Source organism: Rhinolophus sinicus, chromosome 8 (genome assembly GCF_057876585.1).
Source record: "Rhinolophus sinicus isolate RSI-liver-muscle chromosome 8, RSI-T2T, whole genome shotgun sequence".
Taxonomy (NCBI): Eukaryota; Metazoa; Chordata; class Mammalia; order Chiroptera; family Rhinolophidae; genus Rhinolophus; species Rhinolophus sinicus.
The window spans coordinates 988982-1008191 of NC_142508.1; the positions used below are offsets into that span (position 1 = coordinate 988982).

The following is a 19210-nucleotide window of genomic DNA, read 5'->3' on the forward strand; positions in this document are numbered from 1 at the left end:
GTGGGGATTCCGTGGTCACCTCTGACGCCCACGCTGGACTTTGTGTGCCAAGGGAAGAGCTCAGACTCTGTCTTCTTCAGCTGCTCGCTCATTGCTCCCCTCCCACCCCCAGGGTCCATACCTGGCATACAGTAGGCACTCAAGTATGTGTTGGGCAAGTGAACAAATGAATGAACAAATGACTCAGCAAATGCCTTAGATTGAGTTGGGGCAGAAATGAACTTTCAGAGCCACCACGTCCACTCTGCTCCTTTTGGTATGTGAACTGTCTATGGAGCAGTGGAGCCAAGAGCTGCCAGGCCCAGGTGGGGCTGCAAAGCCCAGGTGGGGCTGCAAGGCCCAGGTGCGGCTACAAAGCCCAGGTGGAGCTCGGACAGCAATGAGCTGAAGCAGGGCTCACATGACACTTGGAGAAGGACATTTCAGTGGGAGAGGCTTCTAGTAAAACTTGGCCTTAGCTGAGCTTGTCAACAGGGCCTCCAGTCTGTTGTTTTTTAGGCATTATTGTCGGGTAAGCTCACCACTTGACACTATTCACCAGATGACTAAGGAGACGTCCTTGGGTCATAGACCTGTACCTCCATCTCTTGCCCAGCAAAGAAAAGTGAAAAAAGGCATAGTTATATGTTGTGGTTTTCAATATTTTTAGTTTATAAGCCAAGTGTTTATCACATTAAGACATGGATCTATAAATAAATTTGAAAGCAGTGATACATCTGGGCCTCAAGTTGAGGCAATGATCTGTAAATATATTTGTCGGTGTCACTGCTCCTTTTTTATTAATGTGGCGTGTGTTATGGCTATCGGTCTCCTCCCCAGTTACCAAAGTCCCTACAAAAACCTTTGTTGCTGGGCGGGGACCCACCGGTCAGCTCTTAAGCTTTATCCGAGTAACATAAAGTGACTTCTCGCTCTGGCTCTGTTTCAGGTGCATCATTAATTTTCATTAGGTCTTCCTGCCCTTTCTATCTGCTCTCCCCATTTTCGGTGTGCTTGTGTATTATCTAGAGATGCTTCCCCCATTGGCAGGATGTTTATTACCTAAATGCTCATGAATTAAGGGGAGGAAGTTACATTTCGACACAGGCACACTTACCTTCTTGATAAAAGCTAAGCTATTTTGTTAGTTATAAAAGATTTCTCATTACTTTTTGTTACTGTCTTTGTTTTTGCTGTTTCCGTGAAAAGCTTTACTGTCAGGCAGCTTTATATTCATGCAGGGCGATCTTAGATGTGGTTTATTTCCCATTAATATTCTTGCATGAGACAATCTATCCTAACGCAGGGTATTTACTGTGCGTTGGGCCAGTGTTAGACCAAGTACAATATTTTTTGATGAATTTTCCCAAGAAAATAAATAGAAAACAAATTATTTTATTTGAGTGAATTGTAAATTGTATAAAGAGCTACGGGAACGCTGCAGGGTTCGGGAGTGAGTGCTCACTTGTGCTTGACAGAGTAGTTGGTTGGAAATGCTGTAGAACTTTCCGCAGCATTTATTGATCTATTTCTGGCATATGAATCCCTAGACAGGAACTGTCTATGGGCCAGATTTTACGACCTCAATATAGATGCGAAGCTTTTAATGCACCTTTTGCCTTTATCATAATGTCACAGAGAAAATCAGAGTGGGTACAGATGGCCTGCTGACATCAAATTCCATGTTTAATTATGTTAAGACTGCTCCGTGGTGCACAGCCCCAACAGCTAAAGATTTCAGAATAGGTCTTGGTCCATCTGGTCATGGGGCCTCTACAATTAAGTAGGTAGGAGCCCCCACCCCCCCATCAGGAGAAGGCAGAACTACTGTGATGTTCCCAGAGGGCCTCAAAAAGACCACTAAATGCACAGGTCAACTAGTGTCGAGATCAACGCCAACATCAACATAGCCGTACTTGTCAGGTTCACTGTAGCCTCTGGACTCATAATACCAAGGAAGCGGGTTTAACGAGTTAACTCAGTTGGTCACTTGGTGGCCCCATCTGTGTACATTTCCAGGAGCCTTAGTTCTTTCATGATAGGAGAGGATGCTGTTAAAATAGTCCTTATCAGGCCTTCCACGAGACAAGAGATGGAAGGGTTTCATGCTGGGCTTGATGCTGCTGCTCAGTAAATGGCAGGAATTATTCTACTTAACGGAGCACTATGGCTCCATAACTAGTACTTGTTGGCTGTTGAGATAAACTCCCAGTTGCTTTTTTGAAAAATAACTTGTCTTTGGTGCTTTTGCAATCCTATTCCATGGGAAGATATAGCTGTACTTCGCAGGACAGGAATATAAATCAGGGTGTTAAACGCTGAAAATACAGCTTCAGTGCTGCTGAACACCAACAGCCAGTCTGAGGATATCTAAAGCTTATGACTCTCTTTTCCAAAAATAACTCAACATGAGTGTCCGATAGCCTTATTCGTTTAGTTTTTTAATGGCTTTATTGAAGTACAGTTGCTGCATAAAACACACATTTAATGTCTACAATTTGATGAGTTTGGACATATATGTACACCTGTGATACCATCACCACCATGAAGGTCATAAACTTACCCATCACCTCCAAAAGTTTCTCCATGCCTCCCCCTTTTTTTGTGGTGAGAGACTTAGCGTGAGATCCACACTCGTAATTCATTTTTAAGTGCACAATTCAGTATCGTTAACTGGAGGTACTGTGCTATATGCAGAACTCTAGAAATTGTCTCGCGTAAGTGAAACTCGACACCCATTGAACTTGACATCCATATTTCTCCCTCCCCCAGTCCTGGCAGCCCCCTCCTACTCTCTGCATCTATGAGTTTGCGTTAGATTCCTCATCTAGTGGAGTCCTGTAGTGTTTGTCATTCTGTGATTGGCGTATTTCACTGGGCATGATGTCCTCGGGTTTCGTCCATGTAGCATACAACAGAATAAACATATATTCTTTTTAAAGGCTGAATAATAGCCAACTGTACGTATTCATCACATTTTCTTTCTTTGTTCGTCTGTTGATGAATAGTTAGGCTGTTTCCATATCTTGGCTGTTGTAAGTAATGCTGTAAGAACTTGGGAGTGCAGTTAGCTGTCTGAGACTCAGTCAACCTTATCAATTTTAATTTTGAACTGTCTGTACTACGAATACTGTGAAAAGCTTAGCCTAATTAGCTCACCATGGATCACAGACCTACATGTAAAGTGAAAAGTCCTAGACGATAACATAGGTAAACACCTGGATAAGAAAACCTTGCAGGTATGGTGATGCCTTTCTAGATCCAACACCAAAGACTTGGTTCATGAAAGAATTAACTGAAAAGCTGGACTCCATTAAAACTAAAAGCTGTAGCTCTTTAATTTTAAAAAAGATAGTATCGAGAGAATTAGAAGACAAGCCACAGACGAGGAGAAAATATTTGCAAAAGACACATTTGATAAAGGACTATTATCCAAAATATACAAGGAACTCTTAAAATTCAACAATAAGAAAACAAACAACCTGACTAAAAAATGGGCAAAGACCTTAACAGACACCTCACCCAGTAAGACCGATGGCAAGCAGGCACGTGAAGAGATGCTCCACATCATATGTGATCAGGGAAATGCAAATTAAAACGAGACACCCCCCACACCTATCAGAATGGCCAGATTCCGGACACTGACACCACCAAATGCTGGCGAGGACGTGGAGCCACAGGAACTCTCAGTCACTGCTGGTGGGGACGCAAAGGGTGCAGCCACTTTGGAGACAGGGGTGGTTTCTTACAGAACTAAACACACTGTCACCATGTGACGCAGCAATCGTGCTCCTTGGTGTTTACCCAAAGGAGCTGAAACTTATGTCCACACAAAACCTGAGTTTACAGCAGCCTCATTCATAATCGCCAGAATTTGGAAGTGAGGTGATGAATAAACAAACTGGTCCATCCAGACAGTGGAATATTACTCAGTGCTAAAACGAAATGAGCTATCAGCCATGAGAAGACATGGAGGAACCTTAAATGCATATGACTAAGTGAAAGAAGCCAATCTCAAAAGGCCACATACTGTATGATTCCAGCTGTAGGACATCCTGGAAAAGGAGAAACTATTGAGACAGTAAGAAGGTCAGTGGGTGAGGAAGCGGGAGGGATGAAGGGGTGGAGCACAGAGGATTTTGAGGGCAGTGAACCTACTCTTTATGATTTTATAATAATGGGTATATACATTGTTAAACATCTGTACAAACCCATAGAATATACAACACCAAGAGTGAATCCTAATGTAAATTATGGACTTGGGGTGATTTTGATGTGTCCTGTAGGTTTATCTTTGTTAACAAATGTCCCATCTGGGGGGTGATGTTGATGGTAGGGGAAGCTGTGCGTGGGTAGGGACAGGGTATGTAGGAAATCTCTGTGCTTTCCTCTCAGTTTTATCGTAAACCTAAAACTGCTCTAAAAAAGTGAAGTCATGAAAAAAGAAAAAAAGTTTAGCTTAGACAGTGGATATTGGAGATGAATAGCTTAAAAAATTAATTTAGTTTTTATATCCTTTAAGCTTCATTAACTCGCTTTCAGGAAATTGCACACTTAGGTGATCTTACTCTGCTCTCCCCAGCAGAAACCGCTTCAGACTTCGCAGCGCGCTTACAGATTTTGGTGCTAAAGCCCAGCTCATCACTGTCCTCTGGCCGTTTGCCGCAGGGCGGCTGTGGCCAGCCGGGGACAGGACCAGATGCTCCTTCAGAGCGGGCCTCAGCGCAGGCTGCTTCCTAAAGTGCAAGGGGCAGATGTCACTCTGTGTCCCCCTCTCCTCCGTCTTCGATTCACGTCCTTGAATAACTTCCAGGATGGAGGAGAAGAATCCAGAAGTAAACTCTCTGTATATGGGCGGACTTGAGGATGGTTACAGTGCTTCATGTTGATTGGTGGGCTGGCGGGGTACAGAATTTTAGGTGAAACATGGTTTTTTCCGTTGGAAATTTGAAGACGTTGCTTCATTATTTTCTAGCATCTAGCACTGTTTATAAAAAATCGGATGCCAATCTGATTCTTGTCCCTTTCTGTGTTCTGAAATGACATCCTAGGGTGTGTGTCTTTTTCATTTATCGTGTCGAGAACTTTAAATCTGAAGACTTGTGTCTTTTGGTTCCGATAATTCCTCTGTTATCTCTTTAATAATATTCACCTCTCAGTTTCTTTATGCTGTTTTTCTGGGACACTTATTAGTTAGATGTTAGATTTTGGGGGGATTGATGTTCTAATCCTTTTATGGTTTCCCATATTTTTCATCTCCTTGTCTTTCTTCTCAACTGTATCTTCCAACGTTTCTATTGATTTATTTTCAATGTCAGCATTCTTCTTGAGGTTTCTTTTCCTCATGTTTCCTTTTTCATGTCATCCTTGTTTTACGAATGCATTGTTTCCCCAGTATCTCTGAGGACACTAGATTCTTGTTTAAAGTTGTGTTCTGTTTCCTGCAATATCTCAGATCACTTTTTGAAAAACAGTACGTTTTTAAAATACTGTTTTAATTTGTTCCTTTTTTGAAAAAATTGATTTCTTACAATTTCAGAAGCATTATACATTTATGTAATTGGAAGATGGATTTGGAAAATGGAAATGGAAACATGAAACATGCAGCGATGAAAAAAATCACTCCTGACACCTGGGGATTCACACTGTTACTATCTGGGTGCACCTGTTTGCAGAAACGCACACACATATGCACACGTATGTGGGTGTGCTTACAAACACGTGACATGTTTTTAATTGATATGGGGTCATAGCTACATATGGCTTCTTGATTCTCTGTTTCTTGTTTGTCTTGCTCTTTCTTATTCATATTTCTGGTTTCCCAGAAACACCTGGTCGTCCTTTGTTGACTTTCAAGCTCAGGAAGAGGCAAGGGCGTGCTGAGCGTGGGATCTGTGTTTGCTGTCAGGCTGCACTTGAGGGTGAGTGGGTGGGAGACCCACGGGCTTATGTCATGAACCTTGCACTGTGACTGATGTGGACGTAGAGAAAGAACCCACGGTCATATGCTCACCAGCCCAGTTAGGCTTCCATAAGCACCGTGATTTCCTGTCGTCGGACCAGGAGCCCGGGCCAGTGACAACCCGGCCGTGGGTTTCCAGGGGGCATCGGAGGGCTGGTGTTCAGGGGTCAGGCCAGGGCACACCTCAGTGCAGAATGTAGCGCCGGTCAGAGCTCATTCCATGTGCTTATTCTGTGCGCACTTTTTTCGTCTAACACGTTCATTATTTGTCCCATTTTACAACATGTGATCTACAGATATGTTTTTAACGAGTCCCTCGTGAAGCACTTGTGTCTCCCGTGAGCTGGTTCTTGCCTTCCTCTTCCTCGCTGGCCCTCCTCAGCGGGTTAGTAACACTACGCTTATCCCTGAGGTCAGTGTTTCCAATGGGTAGCATGTCCAAGCCCGATGATATAAACCCATCAGGAGGAGTCGTCACTTGGTTTACTGCAAGGCCTTTTTGAGCCATAGGTTAATATATTAATGAAGACTGTGGCCGTTACCCTACATTAAATAATGGCCGTGAATGACTGCGAGGAAAACAGCCATGTCCTCCTGCAGAGTGCGAGATTGATGAGAATGGATTACGCTGCCAAGAGAACTCAAAAATATTACAACCTTTTATTCCTCTGCAGCTTGGACGGGTGTGTATTCATTTCTACGTTATTACAAAAAAAAAAAAAACCTCTCACAACGATTCTGAGCTAAAAACACATTAAATCATCACGTTAATTATATTGAAACAGCACACTGAGATTCTGTGGCTAATCTAGTTTAAACTTGGCCTCTGCAGCTCACTCAATATTTTATTTCTATTCAGGTCATATTAGTCAACTGGCCATGAGCAGCTGTATTTATTTATCTTATTAGTTTATTTTGGTCCAGTAGTAAATTATGATAGAATTATAATAATTCCTCCATTTATATACATCTCACAATCACATACAAACTTGACCTTCTAAAATGTGGTCTAAACACAATATATAATAAATATTAATATACTTCCATGGTTGTCCCTTCCACTTTTCCAGAAGAGCTTAAGTGGCCCAGAATATTCTGGGTTCCATTTTTTTCTCTGAAACTCTCCCATTTAGTACTTTATTTGTGGCATTACCTCTGTGTTCAAAGAGATACAGAGTCACGTATAGTATGACAATGTGCTTTAAAGCTAAAAAAAAAATGGTGGTGGTAGAAGGTAGGGGGTACATTGGGCTTCAGGACTCTGTCGCTAGCTGGCAGATTTCACCCAGTGACGGTCCAGGGAGGGCAGCAGGGACCCAGGCTTCCTGTGCGTCTCCAGGATTATCTGGGGGAGGCAAATGAAACCCCAGCAGGGCGTCTTTCCCCCTCTAGCCTTCACCTGACCTGTGTGAGAATGCTTAGAGGCTCAGTCAAGGGGATACCTCTTCCCGGGAAGGGACTCCCAGGGTCAGATTCATTAACTCTGTCATTTTTTTCACAGTTCAGGCTCTGGCCCTGAGCTTCCCAGGTTCAGAAACTCGATTTCAGCTGAGGACCTAGAGCAGATCAGTTCTAGGACAGAACACACTAGCCAAGTTCATGAGAGTGGTGATGAAAACAGACTGTTGGTGTATTTAATGCACAGTGAGATGGTCACAGGAGCAGGTGGTTGTTTTCCTGTGGGCAGGCTGCGCGGGAAGTGCAAACGCCATTAAAGGCTGCCTGGGGAGCCATGACTCCAGGGAAGGGGGCTGGCTGGCCTCCCGGTGTGCATCAGGACACGGCGCTGGATCCAGCAAGTCTGACTGTTGTCCACAGTACAAGCTCGGTTCTCCTCTTATTTGTGGTCATTACCAAGTGGTATAATGTCCTTTTAGGTTCTGTAAACACAATGAGGAGAGTAGGCTGTGTGAACGTCTGCAGGATGATGCTGGCTGGGTCTATGGCCACGTTCATGTTGACCACTGCCATCATCTCGTTGAAGCCTCATCCCTCACCTTCAGAGAGGCAGAAATAAGTTCTTTGCCATGTCCCGGGGCACTTCAGAGAACTGATTCCTGTCCCTGCCCCTCAGCTGACAACCAGAAGTATAACTTCGAGCGCCTAATCTAATGGTTTTCCTCAGCCTGTTTCTGGGAAGAGGAGAACCAAGCTGGATAAACCCCTGCCAGCCACCCTGCACCCCCTTCCGTGTGTCCTTGAACCATTCTGAATTCTTGCGTTAGTCCAACACAAACCTATTTATTTTTGCTAATGAGACAGAAGTAGAAAGTGGGAATTTGTACAGTGTTAGACATTATGCGTTGTAAGTGGAGCAGTCTAATTATTCACAGGGATCACAGGTATGCGTCCCCTCTCCCCAGTCCATTGTTTACTATTGTCACACGCCTACGAGGTATTAACCACATTTGCATTTAATTAGAAGAGAACATCCATGATTTCAGATAAACCTTATCCCTCCTAATTTTGAAAATTAATCTGATTTATTCCCACTTGGGTTTCTAATGCTTCTGAAACAAATCTTTCAGAAAAAGAATAATGTGTGCTTTCTCTCCAATGATCTAACTTCAGAACGTGATTAAGTGGCGTTAAAAAATAATGCCTCATTTAATGAGACAACATAACCCTATGTTCTGTAACATCTTCACCTGCCTCCCCAGGTCCCCTCCAAGCTGTCCCTGGACAGTGAACGCAGCTGTCAGTGGCAAGGTCCATGACACCGAAGCTCCCAGCAGGGCTGCAGGGACAGCCAGACTCCGCGGTGTCAGCCGATGCCATCGACCGTCTATGCTGGAAAAGTCCAACAACCCCGAGACTGACCATGGGCTGGGACTACAGCCACACCATTCTGATCATGTGAGTACTAAACGTTCGAGGTACGCAGAGAGAATGACAACAAAGGTGTGTTTTCAGATCAGCAGTTTTCACCATGTCCACAATAGACATTTATCAAGACATCCAATGAATATAAAAACACCCACATCTCTTTAGAAAACTGGAACATGTTCCAGGAGCAGCAGAATTCATAAACTGCAGGGTGACTTGTTTTCCGCACGCTGGCCTGATATAATTCACAGATACCACCTCTCGTCCTGAGAGCTCTCCTCGTCACTGTGCATTATGGGAATGTCAGGCTGGATTTATATGAAGGAGGATTTCTGGAGGTGGTATTATTGATGGTGAATGGAAGATTCACCAGACGTTGGAAATCGGAAGTACTTCTGAAAACCCCCTTTCCCTTGAAAGGGCTATAAATCTAAAAATAATCTTGAATTCACAAGCAATCCTTTTATGTTATAAGTTGATAGCAAATACATTACTGAAGAGACACATAATTACCTTAAAATCTACCACAGTTAGGGATGCATTGGAGCTCGTAAATTATAATTTAATTTTATAACAGTAAAAATTATAAGAAATATTTTTACTATTCAATGTTTTCTTTGAGTTTCACCTTTTATCCTCATGTATATAACGACAAAGTAGGACTGTTCATAAACGAATATCCCAGACAGCTACAAAAATCCTAAATATATAGTAAGCTGATTTTGATGACCAAGAGAACGTGGCTTTGTCGTTCATTCCAGTACATGGAACTGGCAACCACAGAACCCGGCAGCCTGGCAGAGACCGTATCTATGGCACCGTCTGCCTTAAAGAAGACCTTTGTGGACCAATGGGGTGGCCAGGGGCTGGAGACACTAGACCTGGGGCTTCCTGGCTGCATGTTAGAGTTTATAATTCGGCCAGCTGAAAGGGGCATTTTTTTGCCTCTCTGTCTAACCATGTACCTGCGTCTACACCCATGGCAGCACAGTCTCCACCTCCATCACTTAGCAGCATTTCCATCTCTCTGCTGTCTGTGTTTCTTTCTCTCTCTTTCTTTCCCCCCTCCCCCCTTTCCTGGGACAGCTCTGGGGAGCAGCAGAGAATACTCGGACTTAGAGCAGAGAGCTGAACTTTGGGGTTGCGTCTGCAACCCTCAGCATGTTATTTAACCTCATCATGTTCCAGTTTCCTCATCTGTTAAAAAGGGACGGTAACCCTAGCTTATCTCATTGGGTTATTGTGAATTTAAATAACGGATAACATGCTTTGTGGGCTACAAAATTCCATATAGAAAGTAAGCATTATTAGTGATAAAAATGTTGGGTCCATGTGGCAGTGATAATAAATTAGGGGACATTCTCATTTTAAGGCACATTCTTCAGTGCCTTCTACAGTTGGTGCCCATTCTCCAGTTTTAGTGTATTGTGCTGTGCCCATGGGGAGGGTTCTGTGGGGTGTGGAGGAACGAGGCCCAGGCCACCTGGCCGCCTGCGGGGGCAGGACGGGGAGTGGATGCCTGCCGAGTGCTTACCCCTCTCAGCCTGTTTCCTCTTCTGTAACATCCTTGGTTGATCCCATTAGAAGACATCACCCTAAGATCTGGGCTAAGCCCACGATTTAGGAAAGGCTACTGTGTTTCCCTGAAAATAAGACAGGGTCTTATATTTAATTTTTGCTGCAAAAGACCCATTAGGGCTTATGTTCAGGGGATGTCATCCTGAAAAATCATGCTAGGGCTTATTTTCCGGTTAGGCCTTATTTTCGGGGAAACACGGTAAGTGTAAAGATAAGTAGGATATACAGCACCACCTTTGGTCCAAAACGGGCCAGTACTCTGATTCGTGACAGGCTCCTGGGCTCCAAACCAGGACCGGGCAAGAGGAGGGAGTGACGAGGCCCCAGGAGCAGGAAGGCAGGCATGCTGAGCCCAGCGGTTGCGCAGACAGCAGGGGGCGGGGGTGTTGTGTCATGGGCCTCTCACGAGCCATTGCTGCCCCCTAGCTCCACCAGGGCTCACAGTGCAGCCAGGCAGCACCCTCAGAACGTCCCCGTTCCTAGGTAGGACAAGCAGCAGGACCGGTGGAGGCGGCTTCTTAGGGCGCAGGTCCAGGAGTGAGGGAAGAGGGTGCCCAACCCTCTGTTGCCGTTTCTTTAACGCTGCAGGCCTGCACACTGCTCACACCAGACAAATGTGACGGCGCCACTAAAGGGTTTTCTGCAGGCTGCGTTTTCCAGGCCAGGCCTGTGTGTGGTTCTCGTGCTGGATTTCTAAGTGGATAGTTAGGGCCGATTCACGCACTTGAAGATTTCCCGAGGAGGCATTTCTCTGAGTCTGTCACTGTGACCTCTTAGTCCTTGGCTACAAAATGCCTTTCCAGAGGCCGTCCCTGCCTCTAGAGAATTGCTCCTGAACAGACACGTCACACACACACAAAGATGATGACAGCAAGGACTTCTGTCGCGCCTGCCATCACATTCAAACACAAAGCAACACTAAGCACTCGGGCTGTTTTGTTCGTGTGTCTGTCTGGATGTTAGTCCTAGAAACCTTCCCAGAAGACAAACTTAGAAATCAGTGAGTCCTGCACAGATGGAGTAGTTTCTCTGTCCTCCTAGATCAGTTTCCCCAAAGCCAACATGTCCACCTACAACTGGCCAGTGGTTCTTCACTCAGCCCCCAGGGTCGTCGCGTCCTAACGACTGGCTAATGAACTCCCACGCCAGTGACAAGGCATGGCGGGGCATGCCAACGGCATTTTCCATCTTGCTTTTAATGTGTATGTCGTGGACATTATTGAGCTGACTTCTTGGACAAGAGTGACTTTATGACACTCACTTGAGAATTGGCTTAAAAATGCTGTGAAAGAGGGACATTACCAGCAGGATGCTCAGGAATGCCACAGCTCAGGGCTGCGTAAAGGTGACAAGACGTTTCTGTCATGGTTTATGAATCGCCTAGATCAGCTTTCTGCCCTGTAATACTTGGCACAGGGACCTGCTTTGTGCCTGGGAGTTTTTAGCCGCCACCTGGGGCTGGTACTTTTTTGTGGCGTGTCACCATCGCCATTACCAGGACTCTGCATAGACATCCAGGCTGCCACCATGAGCGTGGTGTGCCCCGTGGCAGAGAAGACTAGACAGGGAGGAACCCTATTCCCAGAAAACTTCCTGTTTTGTCCGCCCAAGAGCCAAGAGATGAAAAGATGTCGGTTCACTCAAATATGTATAAAGACAGTAAGACTCAAATGCTGTAAAAATGTCGGTTTTCCCCAACAGAATTCCAACCAAATGCCAAGAGGATTTGGGGGTTGGGAGGTAATGACAAAGGATTCAAAGTCCATCTGGAAAAACAGACATTTGGGAGTAACCAGGACACCCCAGTGTGGGGACGAGGAGACACTCTCACGGGACCCCCCGCCTGCTGCCCCTCTTGCCTCCACCTGCTCCCTCCTGCGCCCAGTTCCCAGCATGTGGCCTGGGAGAGTCCCCGAGGCCCCGCCCAGCCATTGCTGACTTTACCCTCAGTGGGTCTGTTGGGCATTCTCCAAGGTTCCTACAGCAGTCTTCCCTTCCAGGGGCCTCTAGGAGCCCTTTGCTTTGATGGGGCTGGGTCCAGGGCAGCCTTTCCCAAATGCGTCTGGGTGGCTTCAGCCTCCTCTGGGCAGATGACAGGAAACTTCCACGGGGCCCACCTGCCTCCAATAATCTGAGAGTCCACATAGGACATTAAATAATGTGGCAAGTACTAGTCAGTTGGCTACTAATCAAGCCCAGGTGAAAAGAGTGGAGCAGATCGGTACAGGGGCTGGTATGAGAGCCAAGACCTACTGTTAAGTAAGGATATCAAGTGGCAGAACAGAGCTCAAGGTGTAATAAACAAGTGTTCATGCCCGTGTAGAGAATCCGGCCCTGGGGCTCCCAGAGAGGGATCTGAACACTAGGGGAGAAAGCCCAGATTCTTAAATGCAGTGCCTCACCATTTCCATCTTTTCCCTCCTTAGAAAGTATAGTTTTAAAAAAGTGAATGTAAAAAGGGCAAGTTCAGCACCACTTTCCAAAGCTCTGTGCTCCTTTCTGGGAGTTTTCAAGGCGGTTCTCCCATCAAAACCTTTTCTCCATCAGACAGCCTCTGCCCTTAGGCTTTGCACAGCTGGCTCCCAAGGCCCAGCGAGACCCATGCAGTTGGGACCAGGACACATGCCCCGTCCCCTGGGCCTGCTGACTTCCCTGGGGGCTATCAGCTGTTTGAGACAAAACCGAGTCTGCAGTGAGCACGAGGACGGTCCTCTGAGTCCGCCCTGCTGGCCTCAGCCGGTCCTGTCTGTCCCTCTTTGACTGCCGGCCATGCTGGCCCATGCCATTCTCCCACTGCTGCTGTATTTCCTGCCATTCAGTGGCCTCGTGACAAAGCTCGCCTCGTCCAGGGTGTCAGTGAGCCAGAGGGAAGGCGTTTTGATGTCGGCACTGCCAGGGGAAACCGGTACAGAACCCGCACAGGTCCCTTCTCTGGGACTCAGTGGGTCCTGCTCTCCTGTCTGCATCGGCCGTGTTGTTGTGTGAAGGGTGGGGGCCTCCCGAGACATGACAGGAGGGGAACAGGCCAAACTGTGATTACACGCGCTTATTCAGGTCTTTGTTCTCCTGCTTGCTTCCACCAGCAGAGTCCCGAACAGGTCTTTATCGATACTTGGTGAGAGTTAGGAAGGGATAGCAGGTGTGTGTGTGTCTGCCAGCCCACGTGCACATGCATCTCTCCAGCTGTGTCTTCACTGGCCGTCTGAGTATAGGCTGTTGCCAGTTCTCCCGCTCTAGTCCATCAGCACACGGCTCCTCCCGGCCTTGCCTTGGCTGATGCGTAACCTCCCATGGTAACAGGGAGGGGCCTGGTACCCACCACCCACCCCTTACTTGTCTGTTCTGTCGTGGTACAATGAACAGCATTTTCCAGATTGCTTACCACCCCACCACGGGAAACACCTTTACCAGCTACAGTTGCTTTTGTCTCCATTCTAGAAGTTTCGGAGCTTTGCATTTTACATTTCAGTCTATGTTCCATTTTTTTAAATTGAGAAATAATCCACATACCATAAAATTCACCCTTTTAAAGTCTACAATTCAATGTTTTTAAACAAGGGTGTGCAACCATTACCACTGCCTAGTTCCAGAACCTTTTCATCACCCTAAAAGAAACCATTTCTATGGGTTATCTTTTCACTTTCCTGGTAGTATCCTTTGATGAACAAAAATTTTAATTTTGATTAAGTTCGACTTGTGTTTTGTTATTGTTTGTGCTTTTTGAATGATACTAGGAAACCATTGCCTAATCCAAGGTCATGAAGCTGTACACGTTTCCTTTTTCTTACTACAAAGCCTGCATTCTTACCAAGATCCAGCCATTTTTCTTGAACAAGAGATGCCTGGAATGTTGCAAACCTTTGGTTAACTTCCAGAATGCTGATGACATTGATTCTGACGTCTCATGGCTTTTATAAGAGGAGAGGATTTCTGGAGGTTCTTATGCTGTCATTTTTGCTTACGTCATCCCATCATTCTACTTCATTTTTTTTGTAGGCGTGGGATAAAATCCCTCTACTAAATCTCTTTTCTGCTTAAATTTGTCAGGGTTCTGTTTTGTTGCTTGCAAAGCCTCTTACGGAAGTGCTTCCACTAATCTGTATTTTGGGGTTATCACCTTGACTTTTTTTTAAAATCAAGGGACACTAAACTAAACAATCTCATGAAACTATTGCCTCATTGGCTGAAGAGATATTGTTGAGGATATTTTCTACCACATTTTAAAATATTTTCCCCCTGAAGGCCTACATGAGAGCATTTCCTCTAGAGCAAAGAGCTGGGGCAAGCTGTCTCTCCTGCAGAGCAGATATGCTCTCTTCTTATAGCAAATGAACACGATGTCACACATCCCATTTGCTTCTTCACTTGTGATGCCAGGGAGCTCAAAAAGTTTAATTCAAAACTCGCAAATGGAGTACATTATGAGCTGCTGAATTAAGTTTAATTTCTTCCATCACTTATTATTCTAGTATACATGTTCCTTGGGTCTTATTAAAAATATATATATATACTTTCTTATCTATCTATCTATCTATCTATCTATCTATCTATCTATCTATCTATCTATCATCTTTTTTTTTCTCTTTAAAAGCGGCCTCAAATCCTTGGTAAAATTCGGAGGAACTTGCACTTCTATCTACACCCAGAAGACTGACCATTGGGTTACTTTACCAATGGTAAAGTAATAGTTTTTAGTAACTCAGGGTCTCTGAGTTACTTTACACCGTCTTGACTCTGGGAACATTAGCCTCTGAGAGGCTGTCCGTCGTAGTGATTCAGATTATTGGAATGGCCTGCCCGAGTTTCATTCTGGCTCTGCCATCCCCTTTCTGTGTGACCTCGAGCAAATCCCCAACCTCTTTGTGCTTTAGTTTTCTCAACTGTACAGTGGACGTAATGAGTACATAGAACAATGGTGAATGCTAAACTAGATATATGCGGAAGGCAATTAGAATGGTGCCTGGCAAACAGTAAGTGCTCAGACTTGTTTGTTATTTTCACTGAAATATGAAAGTTCAAAAAGCCGGCAGGACTTAAAGATGGTGCAAAGTTGGGTGAGATGTTCAAGAAACTCCAGGCCGGGGCGTAACACAGAGAAGTTATAGCTTGTGACGTTTCTGCAGGCCCAGGAGGGGTCAGCAGCTTCCATGGAAAGGGTAGGAAGGAAGGGTCTGGGGGTTGGGGGGGCATGAGGCCAGGACAGTGAAGGGACCCAGCTGAAGGAGTGGGTCAGGAGCTGAGAAGGGGGTGAAGTTTCCTTTTGTGGGGATGGGTTATGGTGGGAGGAATGCAAGCCCGGGTTTTCCAGGTCACTAACTTGTGTCTCCTTAGGAAAGTCCCTCCACTTCTCTGGGTCTTGGTGGTAATTAGACTAGGAGGTTTCTGACTCCTTCTGGCATCAACCTCTGTGATTCTTCCGGGTCTCGCTCCCTCTGTGTCATGATGAGGTTCATTTGACGGGTTGCTCCTTTTCCCGCTTTGACTCATTTCCCTCCTAAATTTTGTGGGCTGAAGTTGGAAGGAAAAAAAGAGTTAAGATGGATAATTAAAGCTAAGAAAGATGGTACATGACTGAATACATTATGAGCCAATAAAAATGATTGAAACCAACCTGCAGTAAGTTAATGTGTATTTATGATACTGCCTTTAGAAACTGTGCTAAATTGTCTCTTAGTTCACTGGAGCCAAGCGGTGTCCTGCATAATTGCTTGGAAGGTGTGACCCAACATCCTCCATGAGGATTAGCGGGTCGGGGGCGCTCGGTTCTGAGCCCAGTGGAGTGGAGACAGGCCCTGCTTGTAAGGGTTAATTCTGTGTCAACTTGTCTGGGCCGCAGGAGCCAGACATTTGGTCTGACATTACATGGGGGGGTGTCTGGGAGGGCATTTCTCCAGATGAGATTAACATTTGCATCTGTAGACTGAACAAAACACATGGCCCTCCCCAGGTGGGTGGGTCTCATCAGATCGTCTGAGGTCTGAATAGAGCAAAAGGGGGTCAGGGAGAGTTCCCTCTGCCTGTTTTCGAGCCGGGACATCAGAATTCCCTTGAACTTGAGATGGAACTATACCATCAGCTCTCCTGGGTCTCCAGCGTGCAGACGTCAGATTGTGGGGCAATTCCTTATTACCTATCTGTCCATCATCTAGCTGTCCATGTATGTCTGTCTCTCTCTGTCTCCTACGTTCTGTCTCTCCGGAGAGCTCTGACTACATTATTGCCTGAGTACATACTTAGGCAAACTAATGAGTGCAGAAGAATTTACGGGGGAGGGGACGGTGAGTGGTTAGGGCACGATCTCCAGCAGAGGGACCTGGGAATGTCACTGTGTGTCACGCGTGCTGCAACAAGGCTTTGGCTTTATTGCATGGAGGGAGCATGGTGCCGTGAAAAGAACAAGAGTTACTGAGTCAGGTGGATCTGGGTTCGTATGTGGACTGTGTAAACTGCGTCAGATCGCTTTTCCTTTCTGAGCCTCGCTTTCTTCGATGTTAGAGGAGCTGCCAGTACCTCCTCCATAGGGTTCCTATGATGGGTAAATTATGTAATGTTTGTGAAACACCTGGAATGTGGTATCTACCCTACAAAAGCTAGCTCCCTACTACCCTAATCTCTCTCACTCACATATATATGAAGTGTTGGCCTAAAATATAAGGACATATGTGCTAAGTGGTCAAATCAGTGGTTGGGAACATCACTCCTGGTAAGTTTCTGTCTGATGCCTGGATCATAAGCTCTGGGAGGACAGGACTGAAGCACTCCTATTTCCATTGTGTCCGTATTTGCCAATCGGAGAGTGAATGAAAGACTGGAATTGTCAGGAAAGACTTTGTGGAGAAGAATGATGTTGGTGTCGCCACTGAAGGGTGGTAGCCCTGAATCTGAAGAGGAGGGAAGAGGATACGGAATGGGAGAAGGTGCTGGGCCTTGGCCCTGGGAAGGCTTTGGGGGTTGGAGAGGGGAGGAAGCCGGGCTACAGGAAAGGCCTCTTTACAGAAAGAAGTGGGGACAATGGCCGGAAGGGCAGGGTGGGGTCCAAAAGTCACGGTCTGGAATGCTATGTTAAGGAGTTAGATTTTATTCTGTAGTTAATGAGAAAAACTGCATTGGAGTGCTTAGAGTAGGGGAGAAAAAGTGTATTTTGGGAAGAGTCATGTTTCAGAGGGAGGCAGAAAAGAGGGTGTCAGCTGGGGTATCTCCATCAGATAACTGGGCCACCCAGCTCCAGCTTGGTTGGGGTTCACTTACACAGTGGCAGTTGGAGGTTTCCCCAGGGCCAGAAGAAGGGACAAGCCCTAATGCACAAGCACTTGTCAATAGCTGTTTTCTATTGTCCCTTTGGCCAAAGCAAGTCACATGTCCAGGCCCAGACTCAAGTGGTAGGAAATAGACTCCACTTGTTGATGGAGGAGGGACAAAGCCACACAGCAAAGGGGTGAGCGTGTAGGGAGGGATGAGCTTGCGGCCATTTTATGGCTACTACCCTGGCCTAAGTACTGTAACAGGGAAATAACTAAGACCACGGTGGAAGAATCTCTACAGACAACCGCACAAAAGAAACAAAAAGGTCTAGCTGGTTGGAGTGTTGGCTTAGGAAGATCAGAAGTGCCATAGCATCCACTTTCTGGAATACATGTCTAAATGGCACACATCTTAAAATCTAATGTGCTTACACTCTTAGTGGAGAGATTAACCCAGAAATTATCCAGGGCCATTGCGGGGACAAAGGAGCTGAGACCCTGCGTGACAGCCGTTGTGGCAGCTCTCAGACCGTGGGCGTCCGGATGCTTTTCTGTCTTTCCCTGGCTCTTTAGGGCTCTAAGACATTTAAAAAATAAAGATGAATGTTGAATTTAAGGAGCTGGAAGTTATTCCTGGTGTCTTATCAGGCTACGGCAGCAGGAAGACGCGCTCAGACAAGCCTCCTGTTCTCTGTGTCCTCCCACTACCAACATTTTCCCGCAAAAAGCATCGTAGGCACAGTATTTGGGGGCCACACGCTTTTCAGAAGTCATACAAAAGTTTGAGTCTTGAAATTTTTTTTTACTTCAATATTGCAAAAAGTACTGCAAAATCTAAATGAATAAATATCATAAAAATTATTTGAAAGCAATTTGTAGATTTTCTCACTTCCTAAGAATTCTGTGATGCCAAAAAAAATCCCAGCCAACAGCAATTTAAATGACTTCCTTATAGCCAAATAAATTCAAAAGTAAAATGATAAATATTCCTTAAAATTCAGTTTTATGGCAAAAAAACCAATAAAAGATACTTAATGCAGAATGAGGTGAATTACTGTGTTTGGCACGTGTAGCGTTCCCCCAAATAAACGTGCGGCGGAGGGTCCTTACACCTCCCCAGGAGCAGGGAAGGGCTGCCATTCGAGGCTATCTACGTTTTCCAGGTGGGCAAGCCCAGGACCTGTGGCAGCCCACGCCCCGTATCAGACCCAGAGCACCCACGTTTCGGGGTTTCCGCCCAAAGCGTGTCCTGAAACGACCGATTTCCGCCCTTTTACCTACTTCGGCACAGCTAAAGTTTCCGTGGGAGAACTGTTCGACTCTGCCAAGTGCCCTGCAGGCTGAGCTGAGTGAGGGGCACGAACTGGCGTGGCCATGGATGATGAATGACTCCTGAGGGGACCAGAGCGCCGAGCCTGCGCCGGCCGCCCACCTCCATTACTTCGCCCGCACAGGAAGGAGAGCCGCCCGGCGGAGCGAGCTCACCGCGTCTCCCCGGGGCTGCGGCGGAGCTCCCGCGGCCTCCCGCCCGCCTCCGCCCCCTGGGGGCGTGCCCCAAGCCCCGCCCAGAGGCCTGAGGCCCCGCCCAGTTCCCTTGCCCGCGGCGCCTCCTCTGACGCGCGGC

General features: G+C 46.1%; 1 long non-coding RNA gene across 1 annotated transcript; it reads right to left on the reverse strand.

Moving 5' to 3' along the window:
- Positions 1-15316: 15316 nt before the first annotated feature.
- LOC141567544 (uncharacterized) lies at positions 15317-19117 on the reverse strand. Its single transcript, XR_012490270.2, has 2 exons — positions 18868-19117; positions 15317-15853 (listed from the first exon to the last, which is right to left on the reverse strand). It is a non-coding gene; the product is annotated as an uncharacterized LOC141567544 (long non-coding RNA).
- Positions 19118-19210: the final 93 nt, after the last annotated feature.